This window comes from Frieseomelitta varia, unplaced genomic scaffold (genome assembly GCF_011392965.1).
Source record: "Frieseomelitta varia isolate USP_RPSP 00005682 unplaced genomic scaffold, Fvar_1.2 scaffold_961, whole genome shotgun sequence".
Classification (NCBI taxonomy): Eukaryota; Metazoa; Arthropoda; class Insecta; order Hymenoptera; family Apidae; genus Frieseomelitta; species Frieseomelitta varia.
The window spans coordinates 22,583-37,110 of record NW_025110769.1 but is presented as its reverse complement, the minus strand read 5'-3'; the positions used below and the strand labels follow the sequence as shown (position 1 = coordinate 37,110).

Here is a 14,528-nt window from a genome sequence, read left to right as displayed (position 1 = left end):
GAGAAACAATAAATGGATAATCGACGATACGATTGATGCTCTCCACTTTTCGTTTCTTCTTATTCTTTACCTAGGACTGGGACAGAGAGTCTCTATGGGGACTCTGTGATTGCGACAGAGAAACACAGTAGGTACATATGTTGATTTAACTTTCGAAGAGTTGCGAGCAAAATTTTAAATTTCGCTGGAGTCTAAACTAATCTTTTTCTTTTTTTTTTTTTTTTTTTTTTTTTTTTTTTTTTTTTTTTTTTTTGCTAGAGGTTCCAGATTAGCGATGGAAGACTAATGATTGAACTGCAGATATTTATGCAAATGAATGTAATTAAAAAAAAAAAATGGAACTTAAGTGGCTTGAGAACTGTTTTATCTACTGAACGTTGCAACGTGTGCTACATTTTAGATATTTTATATATTTTTGCATATTTTGTGTATTTGATTTTCAATAAATGCGTAAAAATCCGATAGTTTACTAATGAAGATGTCGCGATATTTTTTTCCTCTTCATACTAGTCTTTGACTACAAAAATTTGAAAAATTCGATTTATTATCATTCGTTGCAAAAATTGTCAATTTCTCTAGTAATAATAATAAAATACAGATATTAAGCGTATTTTTATTTTTCAATTCTTTTCAATATTACCAGGCTTCGTTTTTTTAAATATTAGAGCTGTGAAATAAAATCCGATGGATTCGTTGAATATTTTTATCTTCGATTTTATAATTTATGACTTTCAAACCAAAGTATTTATAATATTACGACAAATTACAAATGTTCAATCTCTCCAGCTCTTATCGACGATAATGAATTACTAAAATTAATGGCAATCGAGACGTTCCCTCTCTTTATTTCACTAACAACGTCACAAAGATTATATCTCTAGCAAAATGCAGCTGTTCCAAGTAACATTCGAAAACATCGGAGTTTGAATTGAATTTCTAATTTCCGAACAAACACCACAGTGCTTTACACTTGGAAAAATTTCGAAAGATTCTGAATTAAGGTTTGAAATCGAAAACTTTTTGCCAAACTCTGCTCTCACCTTGCTTTTTCAACATTTACTATCATTTATTTATTCATTATACGTAATCCTCTTGCCTTGCGGCTTAAGGATGGTTTCCGGTCTTACACTACAAATCCTGTAAATACTTGTATGTACTAATATGAAACTAATATGATACTTAAACTACCTTAAATGTAAATCACTTTATTAAACAATAAAGAATAAACTCAGTGATAGATTTTGGCATGTCTATTTTAATCGCTACTTTCTTTCTTTGGTTCTTCTTTAGTTTTCGTTTGTGTTAAACTGTTCTTCATTGCTCTATGCCCTTTGTACTCTTCCTTTTTTTCGTCTAGAAATTCTCCTATATACAGGGTGTTTCGTAACTTGTGGAACCCACTTCGGGAGCTGATTATACGCCTAAAAATAATGAAAAAAATGTCATATAAATATATGTCCTATCTATCTTCGTTTATGAGGTATAATGAATTTTCTGTTTTAATTACTTTTACAAAAGATGCTCGAAATGACTAGCTTGCATTTAAAGACAAGCCTGCACACACGTCTTGTCATTCATCTGGTTACTCTCTCTATCATTCTTGGTGTTTCTTGAATTTGTCAGAAGCCTTGCTCTATTCTATTTCGTAGTATTTCAGCATTTTCAATACAATAGATTTTAAATGTTCCCACAAATGAAAATCTAATGGATACAAATCCGGAGAAGGAGCAGACCATGCATTAGGACCTCCACGACCAATCCATTTATTTGCAAAGTGTTGATTGAAAAATTGACTAGCCACTCGGCTAAAATGCGGCGGAGCTCCATCATGCATAAAACCGCATACGAAGTCTAATATCGACTGGAACTTCCTCTAATATTTCGCGTGCTCAAAAAATCAACGTACTTTGTGCCTGTTAGTTTCCCATCAAGAGAAAAAGATCCAATTAAAAATTTATCAATTATTCCTGCCCGTACATACATTTAAACTAAACTGGTGTTGATGTCTTGAATGCACAATAACATGTTTCCTTCATCCCACTTATGATTATTATGAAAATTGAATATACCATCTCTGGTAAAGCTAGTTTACTAGAGCTAGTTTGCTCTGTTTATAAAATTTATTATATCTCATAAACGAAGACAGATAGGACATATATTTATATGACGTTTTTTTCATTAGTTTTAGGCGTGCAATCAGCTTCCGAAGTGGGTCACACAAGTTACGAAACACTGTATATACACCTTGTATATACACCTTCCTCCTAATGCTACAGCCTCACTTCCAGCTTTTTAAACCATCACCATCGAATGTCAAATTTCCCTCGGGCAGTTATCAGAGACAGGCGGTTAATGCCGAAAGACAAATTAATGGCGATCGACGGTGTTTCACGGTGCGCGTTCGCAAGGCTCGTTTGAAATGTATCACGCGGCGCTGGTAGTTCCAAACGGAAACTACCAGCCAGGTAGCGGGACGAGCTGGCGCGAAACCCGATAGCCTGATTTCCGGAAACCGACTCTGCGGACCACACCTTACGGGAATCGTCAGAACGTGACTAGTATGGGAACCAAGTTTGGTCAGTCATGATATTCATGGCCTGAGACCACCTCGGGGCCAACACGGGGCGACCCGATACCCCGCCAGTTATTTGATCTGAGGTGACGGAGATTTGAATATTTCGGAAAAAGAGACTCATGTATATTTTATTCTCGTTTGTCGAAGACGAGACACGGTGGCGGTGCGTTGGACCCGCGCGCGCGTGGCTGGACGACGCGGGACCCGACATCAAAAGGATCATCGACGTTGCCACCGTTGTCACCAGGGATCGAGGAGAGGCTTCACGAAAATTTCCTCTGGGCACGCCGCGGTCACCGCGAACGTCAATCACCACAGACTTTGACGAAATTTCAATTTGACCGCCATAATGTACAGAGGATGCTCGGTGCCAAAGGCATTCAGGCACGTGTAACAGCAAGACTTTAGTAAACATGGATACTCGTCAATTTTATTCCTGCACTTTTTTTATACATACGTGTTGTACTTTTATGCTGATTTCAAATATATTTGTATTTCTCTCGATATTGAATGTTAAATAAATTTAAAAAGATGTATATTTATTTCCTTATGGTCATTATTATTATTGTACACATATTTTTGGTATATATGCTGCTATACGTATATATTAAAATATATATATATTTTAATATATACCTATAGAATATATATATATGTATATTTAAAAATTTCATCAATATTATGTTCATTAATATTAGTTATTTAAATATTTAACAGAAATATGTGTACAATAATAATAATATATTATATATATTATATATAAAAGAAATATATATTTTAATATATACTTATAGAATATATATATATATATTTAAATTTTCATCAATATTATGTTCATTAATATTTCATTAATACTAGCTATTTAAATATTTAAGAAAAATATGTGAACAATAATAATAATATATCATATATATTATATATAAAATATTAAAAATTCTAATATAATATAAAAATTAAAATTTAAATTATTAAAAATTTTAATATAATATAAAAATTAAAATTTAAATTATTAAAAATTTTTAGATATATATTGTATATATTTAAAATTGTATATTGTATATATTTAAAAGGTATATATTTAAAATTGTATATTGTATATATTTATATTTAAATTGTTATTGTATATCGTATATATTTAAAATTGTATATTATATATATTTAAAATTGTATATTGTATATATTTAAAATTGCATATTGCATATATTTAAAAAGTATATATTTAAAATTGTTTAAATATTTTCATATTATTAACATAGTATTTTTTGAAACTATACATTCAATAAATTATTAATTCCATTACAAATTATTTACAATACTACGGATGTAAATGTCGCTTGTTATCAAATTTCTTTAATTACAAGGTTGCATATAAAACTCCGTGGTCTAATGATAACGACAGTTAGTCGTACAGAATCCCGCGCACGGTGGCAATGAGAGGATCCGTTTTCTCAGAATGGCAGTTTCACGTAGCTTGCGTCGGAATTTCAAGTTCAATGGCAATTTTCACACTTTCTAAATCGCAAGGCCTCTCGAGCAAATCGACCGCGATCGAGTCGAGAATTTCGTTCCCTTTATTCGAGAGATGATTGCAGGCCGGTGAATGATCAACAGGATCGAAACCGGCAGCGTTAATCTCGGACGCAAAGTCGAGAAACCGCGCGATTTCGTGTCGCGCGGTCAGTGTGGCAACCCACGTGCGTCCTCTCGCCTCTCCATATGTTGCAAGAACGCATTATCCGCATTATGCAGCAGGGCCTCGTGCTGCACGTGCGTGCACTTAGCGTGAGTTTCGTGATCTCGGTTGGCCAGCTGCCGGCTGATATTCTTCCCGCTTCGGGCGTCATCGGCCACCGGTGATGATCTAGCGATTTCACTCGGCCAGCAGATTTAGAATGGAAAGGAGAGAGGGCGACGATGAGGGCAAAAAGAGTACCGGACATCCGAAACACATGACGGGCGAACCACAACGCGATTCTTCTCGCACAACTGCTCCTCGGGCTCACGCGAGTAAGATGGGAATGGGTGCACGCGCTCAAAGGGGGCTCCTTGAATGTCCAGAAAAATCGACCGTCCCTTACGGACCCATTGAAAATGATTTCATTTGTGAGGGCATGAACCAGGTAACCTTTCATTTCTGTCTGCACAAGTGCATGCTCCTTTGGCGGAAAGTGACAACATGTGACGACAAACGGACTCATGCAAATTCAGATTTCTGAGAATGCAATTAACGGAACGCCGGCGTTTATGCACGTAAAATGTGCGCAGATGAAATAATACGTAAAGGAAAAATACATACATTTGTGAGTAATGTGTTGTTCAATGAACCGATACAAAGGAAATTCAACAATTTGTGCATAATTGATATTAGAATCAATTATTATCATATCTATATATAAAGTATTATCGTAATATTATTATAAATTATTATGTATATGTTATTATTATAAATTATTATGTATATGTTATTATATTTAAATTATTATGTACATGTTATTATTATAAATTATTGTGTATATGTTATTATATTTAAATTATTATGTATATGTTATTATATATAAATTATTATGTGTATGTTGTTATATATAAATTATTATGTACATGTTACATGTAAATTGCACTATGCAGGAAAAATACATACATTTGTGAGTAATATGTTCAATGAACCGATACAAAGGAAATTCAACAATTTGTGCATAATTGATATTAGACTCAGTTATTATCATATGTATATATAAAGTATTATCATACTGTTATTATAAATTATTACATATATGTTGTTATGTGTAAATTATTATGTATATGTTGTTATATGTAAATTGCACTATGTAGAAAAAATACATACATTTGTGAGTAATATGTTGTTCAATGAACTGATACAAAGGAAATTCAACAATTTGTGCATAATTGATATTAGAATCAATTATTATCATATGTATATATAAAGTATTATCATACTGTTATTATTACGTATATGTTGTTATGTGTAAATTATTATGTATATGTTGTTATATGTAAATTATTATGTGTATGTTATTATATGTAAATTGTATATGTTATAAAGATAAAAAAATCGAACAATTTCAAGAGGCCATTGTAAAGAAAACAATTTCAATGTTCAGGATCATGGTGGATCCAACAAAATTTTTCAAAAAATCTTACATTGAATTTTGACAATTTCTGAGAATAAAACTATTCTTGCTTGGAATAAAAAGAATGAAAGTATTCCTACCAAACTACATGATGTAACGATATTTAAAAAAGAACAAACTTAAGACAGTCAAAGCAGAAGCTTCACGTTTCAAAACCAGATCAAATTAAACAGATTTTTACGAAATTTTCTTTCCAAGGTTTAAAATAATTTTTCATCGTTGTTTTTATGCTTTCCACCGAGAGGACGACATGCGCGTATATTCTTGCCGCGTAAAAAAGAGGATACCGAAATAAACGCTTCGAAAATAAAATACTCCCTTAAAAGCAGTCGATTTGCTCGATCCAAAAAAGGAGTCGATGATGTGAATTCGAGCGACGGTCACGCGATATCGCGAATAAGAATTAGAAAATCGTCCCAGCGTGACGCGTTTGTCAGCGACGTATGCAGACTATGGCGCGGATAGAAATTCAGCAATTCCGCGTCGTTTGGTCACGCGATTCCGCGCGGCCAACCTGTTCCCGAAGCTTTTGTACTCCGGCGAGTAAATAGTTTTCACACTCGGCGAATTTTGTTGAACGAAAATTTCACGGTCACGAAATTGGCGTCGTTCTCGCAGAAAGGCGTCGGAGCTATCGATGAAAGGCGGTTATGAGAGGCCTCGGCCTCTTGTTAGTTTTCTACGGACTGTATCTGTCGTTCGGATGAGATCTCGCAGACACGCTAGCTAATTTCCGACGAAAACCGACCTCGGGCAACGATCTCACCAACGGACAACGATCGCAGTTTCAACAACTGGCGATTTTCGTTATTCTTTGTCCTCGATGAGTCGATCAGTGGCGAAAGCCAACGGTCACGCGAGACCGTTCCATCGTTAAATTAAGCGCCATTGTTGATTTTAACCTCTTAAAAAAAGGATAGAAATCAATCTGACTTACGTCGATTTGAACTCGAATCATGTAAGATTTTAAAAGTCGAACAGACTTAATTAAACTTCTGCATTTAAAATCTTAATTCAATAGAGAGTCTGAGGTCGTTTAATCATTTTTTTCTACAAGATCTGTAAAAAATTATAACGCTGTTATCCCTAAGGTAGTTTATTCTATTTTAATTTTAAATTAAAGATCAAATTATTTTCTTTAATTTAAGTTTTTCAAAATTAAAATTCCCAACTAAGTGTAAATTTAAATTTTATATTAAGTACAAAAATAAATTTATATAAAATTCTATGGGGTCTTAGCGTCCCATAAAAAAATTTTAACATTTTTATTCAAAAATATAACGCTGTTATCTCTAAGATAATTTGTTCTATTAATTTTAAACTAAAGATTAAATTATTTTCTTTAATTTAAGTTTCTTAAAATTAAAATTCGTTAAATTTAATAGTTCTCCCAACTAAGTGTAAATTTAAATTTTATATTAAGTACGAAAATAAATTTATATAAAATTCTATAGGGTATTATCCCATAAAAAATTTTAACATTTTTATTCCAATTTTATATTTATAATTTGTATATGCGACAGTATATATTTCGTTAATCCTTTCATTCCAGATTTCATTTAAAATTCAATTGATTACGCTACCTTTGTAGCATAACAGTCAGTTATATTGCAGCCATTAAATTATTCAATTATTAGATAATTAAAAAATTTATTAATATATATAATAGTATTATATATATAAAATAGTATAATATATAATATATATAATTTAACATATATATATATGAAATAGAATTTAGTTACATCCATAAATATACAAAAACGTGTAAAAGTCCGCAACAGATATTACTCACAATCGGATTTACCTACTCGAGGATTCTAAAATATCGCAGACGTACGTGATCCTCGCGTCAGGTCAAAGCACCGACCCTTAACAACCGCGAAGCAGAATTCTTCCGGCTGGCGGAAGTTCACGCGAACGATATTGCGATGGAGGCGGGAGCGAGGCCGGCGAGTTTGCGAAACGAAATTAGTTTTCTGCGATTTGTCGCAGGAGCGCCTCATTCGCGGGCGACTCCGCTCGCGCGGTGCTTAAAATTCACGCGGCGAGTCTTCTCCGCGGGCTCAAAGCGACTCGATATCAACAGCTCTGTTTCCCTCAAAGGCGGCGGGGAACGTTCGCGTTGATTGTTCGCGCGGCCGCGGTTTTAATACCGCCCCGATGCCTCAGACGGCTCCGATTATGGATTCAAAGCGTCGCGCTTTCGGCGGCAGGCAATTCGCGCCTCCCGCGCCCCTCTTTTATATTCAGCCGCCGTGAGACGCCGGTAATTGGCACGAGAGCCACCGACACGAGAGACTCTGCTACTTTAGAACCCATTATCCGCGTCGCTATGTTTCCTACTCCTTCATTTTCAATGGAAATAGAAGGAGAAGAAGAAGAAGAAAAAAAAGAAGGAGAAACAATTCCTAATTACTCCTGTTACGATCGTCATTAAGTGACATCAAGAAGAAAGGAATTCCACGCCAAGACGAACATTACGGCGAACTGCGTTTCGAGGAAACGATTTATCGCCAGGGATTTTCACCGCGATTGCGTCGCTCACCTTCGGGCAGATATCTTTTCACTCGACTTTCAGTCGAATTACGTCGGTGGAACGCGGAAGAATTCTCTGAACGATCGCGAGGTTCACGCCAGTCACTACGGTCGATCCCAGAAACATTCGAATCGTCCTTGGTTCCTTTTATTCGCTCCTCGACTGCTTCGATTTTCGCCCAAGGCCGCGACAATTCGACTTACGTACGTCTAATGGCCGGAGCGAACAGCCGGGGAAATCTAAGCGTGATCAACCGGCACGTGGCGGCGATATAATCAGAAAATGACTTACCATTGTCACGATATTCTCACTGCGGCGGCGTGCGTTCGCTCGACGAGTCATCGTCGAAATCTGTTCTTCCCCACCTGCCGATAAAACACTCGTGTCAGTAAATCGTGACAAGACCAGGACTTAACACGCTGAGAAAGTTTAACTACTTGCGCTGGCAACTGATTGCGGACCATAACGAGTGACCGAACCGTACACGATAATTCGTCGCTCTCTTTTGTTTCGGAACTCGTCGGTGTGATGTCACTGGATAGAAATTATTAATAAAGTAATGAACTTTAATAATAATTAACCACTAATAATAATAAACTTTAATAATAATTAACTATTAATAATAATAAACTTTAATGATAATTATTAATAAGTAATAAACTTGTCATTTCTTTTGCCCGGGTTACATTCAAATATATTTAAAACTGAGAAAACGTTGCAATAAGAGGACAAAAAAAATTCTCGACGTACGTGGCACGTTATTCGAGCGCAAGAGGAACCACATGGCGCTGGCAACTGATTGCGGACCATAACGAGTGACCGAACCGTACACGATAATTTGTCGCTTTCTTTTGTTTTGGAACTCGTCGGTGTGATATCACTGGATAGAAATTATTAATAAAGTAATGAACTTTAATAATAATTAACTATTAATAATAATAAACTTTAACGATAATTATTAATAAATAATAAACTTGTCATTTCTTTTGCCTGGGTTACATTCAAATATATTTAAAACTGAGAAAATGTTCCAATTTAGGACGAAAAAAAAATTCTCGACGTACGTGGCACGTTATTCGAGCGCAAGAGGAACCACATGGCGCTGGCAACTGATTGCGGACCATAACGAGTGACCGAACCGTACACGATAATTCGTCGCTCTCTTTTGTTTTGAAACTCGTCGGTGTGATATCACTGGATAGAAATTATTAATAAAGTAATAAATTGTAATAATAATTAACTTTAATGATAATTATTAATAAGCAATTTGGCTTGTCATTTCTTTTGCCCGGGTTACATTTAAATATACTTAAAACTGAGAAAATGTTGCAATTTTGGGAGAAAAAATTCTCGACGTCCGCACGTCATTCCAGCGCAAGAGGTTAACTGGTTATCTTTGGTATATTTTTAACACGAATGAAGTTATTTTCTTTTTCTGTTGTAATAAATATTTTCGTAACTATATAATAAGCTTCAGAAAGCTGAGAAATATATTTTGGCACAGTTCAACTCAAAACTGTTAGGAAGAAGAAGAAAAGAGATTGATGCTGCTTGCATCGAGCGAATAGTCTACGGATAGTTGGCGGACATTTTGGATACAGTGTCTTCCTCTTGGTATTCGTGTTCCATCGAGCGACCAGTGTAACGTAGACTCGCGCAGATTCCAATATCCGTCGAGCAATCTCGGAGCAACCGGTCGACGAGCATCGAATCGAATTAGTATTCGGATATCCAGACAATCTCGGGTCTAGACTATGCATAGAAAGCATGACCGGCCTGACGAGTACCGAGCATACGTACGTACGTACGTACGTACGCTTTGTATTTGTACGGGTGTCCAGTTCAATATCGACCGGTCACGCGAAATCAAACCATCGTAACTACGAGTGCACACGGGTGCCACGCCACGCCACCTGCCACGGTAATAACGACCATAACGCACGGCTGAAATGTTATTAATTTTAATGCCACGCTCGAACGAATCGGCTCGAATCGGCCGCGTTGCCTCGTCTCGATACAAAGAGAGACTTTCCTCCCTCGTTTTTTTTTTTTTCGCCCTCTCTTTCAGGTATTTATGGTATTTATGCGTTCCATTTTCTTTTCAAATATTTATCGCGGACGAAGAGAGAGAAGGTAACTTTCTAGATTTTAAAATGTGGAGCGAAAGAATATGCCTGTGGTAAAATTGAATTTTTAAACAGAATTGGCGAGTGAGCATACATTTTGCAGGATTCTCGTTTTTCGTTCCCAAAATTTTTCAACGAAACACAATAAATGTTACGATAATTTTTTTCTTTTCAAAGAACATAATGTTAATATATTCTTTTAGAAATGTTATATTTCTAAAATTTTAACATTTGATATAATTTTATAAACTTTTGTGTATATATAGGTTGTATGAAGGGTTACAAAGAAAGGAGATATTTGATAAAATATTATTAATTGTAAAATAATTGCATTTTTTGATTAAAATTGTTTACTTTCATCAAGAATACTTTGTGAGCTTTGTAGAAACTACATTATTATTTGCATTGTTTTGTAATGTGCAGTATAATCGAATTTCATTTGCATAATTGTTGAATCGTTATTGGCACAATTTTTCCACATGACTTGATGAAGATGGACTTTGAATAATAAACTTGAATGATCAAAATTTTGAGATTCTTTATTGTGATACACTGATGTCAAAAACATATCAAACATCCGAGAATTATAAACTTTGACAAATTATTATAAATTCAACAATCATTCTAGCCTTAGGTTTATTACTGGATCTATTACTCAAACTGCAAGCAGCTTCCAGTAATAACACCTAGTTACATTGAATAGCGCAACCCTACGTGATCAACACGTCTGGATCTGTTATGGCAATAACAGAAGTAACACGTCGCAGATCGCAATAAAATATAAATTAATCATTCAATGATTAAAATGATTTGAAAATTACTGACTAACGATTAAAAGTGACAAAAGTTAATCGAAAATCACTGATTTACTTTTGATTTCTATAATCAACTTATTAAACACAGTAAGCAATTAATTATTGTTAAAGTAAATTAAGTGGTTTTGATTTGTAATCGTTAATATATTATATGTGTATATTCGCGCAACATTCGTCGATGAATAAAAAAAGCGCCAGACGGCAGATTGAATCGTTTTGCTCGACGATGGAGCCTAATCTCACGAAGCCGGGCGAAGATCGAATCTATCGCGGGTTGGAAAATTGAAGATCGCGCGATCTAGTTACGTGGCTGCGAGTATTTCGTCAAGGATACACGGCGAGGAGTCCAATTTGCTGTTATCTCTGTGAAAAATTAATACCGCCGGCGGTTGATGCTCGGGCGTAGATACCCGGGCGCGATCCAACCCTCGACCACAGCCGCTGATCGGCCTATGATTTCGATCGCGAGGAACAGGGGAGGAAATGAAGCGTGCTCGCGGGCCACGGTCGCTGCGCAAAATCGTAATTGCGCCGATTGCACCGCTACGCTGCCGCCGGTCGTCATTAAACCGCCAAGGCACCGAGCCAAGAAACGGCTGTGAAATAATGAAATAGAGTTAGGAAATGGATATATATATATATATAATATATATGTACCAACAATAGGAAATAAAAATGTGACAGAGTGTTTAATTGTTTTTTTATGAAGAGGAATTTTTCAGTAATTTCAATCATTTTCCGATATTCTGTCAATTATTGTAATTATATATTATGATTATACACACACACACACACACACACACACATATAATTGTATGTTAAATTGTATATTATGTATTATAATTTCAATTGTAAATGTTCAATTAATTTCATTTGCAGTTGTAATTTAGAAAAGTAGAATCCAAGTAGGAAATTGTTTTATAATTTCTACTAAATATTAAATTATTATATTAATTACTGATATTAATGTCTATTTAGTATATAATATTAGTATATTATATTATAGATATTGGTATATTTAGTAGTATTAGTATATTATATTATAGATATTGGTACATTATTATATTATGATATAATGTTATTATATTATATATTATTTAATATATATATTATATATATATTATATAAAATATTACAATTTTGATATATGATTCATATGTAAGTATATTTGACACATGTATGCAAGATATCCGATTTAATTACGAATAGGAATTGCTTTAATTCATATATATATTGTTCATATATATATTGTTATTATATTATATATTATTTAATTATAATCAATTACACAATAATTGCAATAATTAAATATTATTATAATATCATTTAAATTTTTCTTTAATACTGTAATATTCGAATTATCATACCTATTTAATTAAATATTCAAAAATATTACAATTTTGATATATGATTCACATGTAAGTATATTTGACACATGTATGCAAGATATTCGATTTAATTACGAATACGAATTGCTGTTTAATATTTATATATATATATAAAATTTATAATGTTATTATATTATATATTATTTAATTATAATTAATTATGCAATAATTAAATATTATTATAATATCATTTAAATTTTTCTTTAATATTGTAATATTCGAATTATCATACCCATTTAATTAAATATTCAAAAATATTACAATTTTGATATATGATTCACATGTAAGTATATTTGACACATGTATCCAAGATATCCGATTTAATTACGAATACGAATTTCTATTTAATACCAAACAACATTTCTCTTCTTCTCACTTGATATAGTATATTTGACATGGATTCCAAGGTTGTGGTGCTAACTAGAAGAATGGATAATTACTTATACAAGATTAAAGTTACAGTATCTCCTAAACTAATAATTTTCTGACACACAGGAAGTTAGTACTGTTTGACAAGGAACATCGAACGTCGAATTAAAAAAATCCGATTTTCATTTAAAAGAAATCGTATCTGATCATCAGAGAAACTAATTCCACGAAATTGCGATTCCCTCGACACTTCTCGCCTCTCGAATCGTTCTTTCTTACAACGAATAATTTATGTAATCTGTATTTATGTGTTTTTGACAATATTTCGCAATCGACCAACACTTGGAATTATATATGAATTCATTGTGAACAAATACACGTAAAACATAAATGAACCGCATTGAAAGGCATCGGCAAACACCGTGGCTAATTTTCCTCTCCTCCGTCGCATTATCTATCAGGCCCGCAGATTGAATGATACCCAACGTCCACAGTTCGCCTTTTTCCCGACAATACACCATGCGTATTTTCGCATTATCGACGGAGAACGCCGGACGGATGCGTTGATGCGGTATCTATAGAAAGGATCGAAGCGTAGGAAGAGGGACAAGATTCCATAGAAGGATGAAGAAAACCAAAGTACGGTGAACGGCGGAGGATGATTGTCAAGGATGTATACAGTGGATATGAATTGGCGGCTGGATGGTATGAGTAATTGGCCAGTTCGTAACGATCATGAAGTATCGGTAGTGACGTTAATGATGCAAGTACATTATCCGCTGGACAGAGCGGCGGCGGGAGCGTAGCAATTTCAGTTTGAATTGATAGTCAAGAGGAGGGCATGATTTTTATTGCCGCGATAACTGCGAAACGATCGTAATCAGTCGTTCAATGGATCCGGGGGATCCGCGTTCGTCGTGGAATCCGATCGACCGATCGGACGAAATGACGGGGCAATCAGGCCGCGAGCCAACGAGGGTGAAACAGCCATCGGAAAACATCGTGCTCGTGGTTGTCATTAATTTTACAGCGACGATCGCGCGACCAGTGTCCGCCAAATTTCCGTTTCTGCCGGTAACCGACGTCTTCGAATTTAGAACGACGCGTTCGAGAAAAGAACTTTCGAGACGAACTCGTACCAGTTGGACTTTCGCTCGACGAAAATTGATAATTGAATGGCACTCGACATCCTACAAGACATCATACTTGAATTTAGCTAACAGCTAAAATTCTTGATAATTGCTGATAATTGCAACGAACGTAGGAACGTAATATAACATAACGACGTGAGAGGAACAATAAAATTTCAAATGAACAAGTGCAAGTATTTGAGTTTTTAAAGACGAACCTTATGGCAAAAAAGTTCCAAGCCGTTTTCTCAAAGCTGTACGCGGCTAGCAGTAAAATTTCACAAGCTGGATTGAAAATTTGGAAGATTTCACGCTCGAGAAAGCAAGATCCAAGGTGCGCGAGTCTCGTAAATCGAGTATTAGTGTAATCTTAAGTGGAGGATTGATAAATGTTGGGTGAAAACGTGGGAAGGGGGGGGGGGCGGTTTGAGGAAGTA

The 14,528-nt window shown here is 34.8% G+C and overlaps 1 long non-coding RNA gene across 1 annotated transcript in view; it reads left to right on the top strand.

Moving 5' to 3' along the window:
- Positions 1-6,731, top strand: part of LOC122538097 — a 20,180-nt gene extending 13,449 nt beyond the window's left edge. The window contains exon 3 of the long non-coding RNA XR_006308785.1: positions 6,640-6,731. This is a non-coding gene — a long non-coding RNA (uncharacterized LOC122538097). The remainder of the gene's footprint in view (positions 1-6,639) is intronic.
- Positions 6,732-14,528: the final 7,797 nt, after the last annotated feature.